The sequence below is a fragment of the Cynoglossus semilaevis genome, chromosome 1 (assembly GCF_000523025.1).
Source record: "Cynoglossus semilaevis isolate Cse_v1.0 chromosome 1, Cse_v1.0, whole genome shotgun sequence".
Lineage (NCBI taxonomy): Eukaryota > Metazoa > Chordata > Actinopteri > Pleuronectiformes > Cynoglossidae > Cynoglossus > Cynoglossus semilaevis.
In genome coordinates this window covers 26,364,434-26,367,112 of record NC_024307.1, presented here as the reverse complement: position 1 = coordinate 26,367,112, position 2,679 = coordinate 26,364,434, and the positions used below count along the sequence as shown (strand labels likewise).

General features: G+C 37.4%; 1 long non-coding RNA gene across 2 annotated transcripts; it reads left to right on the top strand.

The window, feature by feature from the left end:
• The first annotated feature begins 50 nt into the window (after positions 1 to 50).
• On the top strand, positions 51 to 1,901 carry LOC112487477 (uncharacterized). 2 transcript variants are annotated; one of them, XR_003050577.1, is made up of 2 exons: positions 51 to 1,532; positions 1,612 to 1,901. It is a non-coding gene; the product is annotated as an uncharacterized LOC112487477 (long non-coding RNA). The 2 variants fall into 2 exon arrangements; XR_003050579.1 differs by having other exon boundaries at positions 66 to 1,336.
• Positions 1,902 to 2,679: the final 778 nt, after the last annotated feature.

Here is a 2,679-nt window from a genome sequence, read left to right as displayed (position 1 = left end):
AAAATGTCTAGTAAATAAAAAGTTTAACTGTGGTCATGGCAGAATTAATGACCTTTTTATTTGCTGAACAAAATGTTACTACCATACAGGAATGCAACATAACAGGGCATTGCATCACAGAAAGTTATATCATCCAGTGTAAATGAACGCCATTGCTAAATCATGACAACATTTAACAAGTTACCTGTTACTGCAGCAGCAGCAGCAGCAGCAGCAGCAGCAGCAGCAGCAGCAGCAGCAGCAGTGCCAGATACATCATCTGTAACACATCACATTTATTGTCATAAAAAACTATAATCTAAAGTCAAATCTAACCTGGAGGTTAGGGTTAATCTGCATGTTTAAAATGAAGGTAAATTGTGTTTTTATTGAGAAAAAAAAACTACTCAAAGTTCAAACCCGTCCAGCGCTCTCTGACCATCCAATCACAGGACACGAAAGCGATGACACTATGGTACACCAGCAAGGTGGCCCCAGTCTCACCACTGCAGAAACAAATGGAACAAAGCAACAAGTTACAGCACTATATTTGTGATGGTCTGGAGGCAGATTTCTTGGCCCCTAGCAACACATGATGGCTAATGCATGATTGGATAAATGCTCCAACATTAAGCTGTCATGTCATCATATGGCGTGCAGAAAGACATTTCTACATTTTGAACAAAGAGTCTAAGAAAGAATAAGTTATAAGTGGGAAACTCAAAATATTGTATTTATATATATTTTTATAATCTTGAAATCTTGAAAAATAGCATGTGAAAGATGATTGGTTCTTAACTGGCCAATCATTGGATGAGAATGACTAGACCAGAGTTGTCTACATGTTTTTGACTTGGGAGCTACTATTAAAATTACCAGGCTAAAACTACGTTGAAAATGTAAAAATATAATTACTCTATATAAACTTAAAATACTTCATATATACCAGTATCATATTGGGGTACTTTGATTCAATGTGTGTAACTGTGTGGCACTTTTTTTTAAAATTCTTACAGTATATGGTACAGGATAATATTTATTATTATTTGTATAATTTATATATCTATGTTTTAATTATTTTTATTTACTTATGATCCCCTGCTCCTACCTCCCTCTACTGGCTGCCTATGCAATTTTCAATTAAATTTTAGAAAGTAAATGTTTGTGAGGCCTCCCTTCCCTCCTGCCTGGTTCCCTGTGTTAATCAGTGTAACCACCCTCACCTGTGGGGCCCTGAGTTTATAAACCTCTCTCCCTCTCTCACTCAGTCTTTGTTGGATCAGTGTTCACGGTGTGATGTGGGTGCCTGTGCTGCAGTCCTGGGCCTGCTTGTTGTTTGTTCCTGCCCTGGTATCCAGTGAGTTTATTTTAAATGCATTTAAGTTTGAAGAAATATTAATACACCTTCTGTTACTGATAGTTGTCACTTGTTTGCTCTCTGCTTCCTGGCTGCAGTGTTATGTGACTGTGTTAACTGTTATATTTGTGGATATTCTCAGTCATCCAGGTCATCAAAAATAATCTCAACAGCAATTTAAAATAGGCAACTTGAGGTGAGTCCAGTTGCCCACTTTAAACTGCTTCTGAGATTCTAATGCTAAGTGTTATGTGTGCACTTCTTAACCCACACAGCCTGATGCTTCAGTGTCTGACCACCCATCACTTCTTTTCATCGCTAGAGGTGGGCTGATTTAAAAACCACCTGAAGGCACAAGACATACTACAATTTTGTCAAAATGACACATTTCCACGAACACAGTGAAGTTTTAATGACAATGTGTGACTCTGTTATCAGTACAGTTGAAAAGCATGGCTTCATAGTCAACTTAATGGTCTGTGTTGTTTGTTTGTTCTTTTCATAATGAAAGTTCTAGGTCTGTTACCAATTTGTTTATGTTCATTAATAAAAGTTGATACTTAAAGTTCTACTTGTCGTCTTTCATGAAATCAGGACAAAAAAAAAAAAGGAAATGAATGGTGCAATAAAGGTGAATGGGGGGAAAATAACACAAATGACATGGAAATACCATAAGATCTAAAATGTTTTAAGCCTTTTCTACACCATCTATGGAGAAATGTGGGTATTGCAGTGAAAAGGAAGAAGTATAATGATAATAGAAATGAATAACAAGTTTGGTGAGCTGGATTGAAAAGCAAAATGGGCTGCATCTGGCCCCCAAGCCATAGTTTGCCCATGCTTGTGCTAAACAAATGAAATACTAAACTAAAGTAAAAAAAACCCAAAACATTTTCTTTACATATTTTGTGGCATCTTCTGTGGGTTTGAAAAGGTCAGATGCTAATGTTTTTTGTTTTTTTTGGGGGGGGGTCTTGAATGGAAAAGTTTGGGAACCCCTGATATAGTGTACTATAGGATGAAACACTTGAAAGACAAAAAAGACTTCCCTCTTCCCCTAAAAAAGAAATCTGGGCGCTGAACTATCTATGGAATATGCAGTGGGGTTTTTTTTGTTTTTTTCTTTCTCAAGGCTTCTTACTGAAATGTGTGCTAATTGTGTCTCAGCAGCAGGTTATAAACAATGGCACAGGGCCCAGAATGTGACATGTTACATGACATGAAACGGCATATTGAATATTGTGGAATTAGCCACAGTACCTATTTTAATCTGGCTTAGCACAACTGACTTTGCCAAGCTGAGCTCTCCTCGGCTGTAGCTGTGTGCCAGACATATTCCTCCT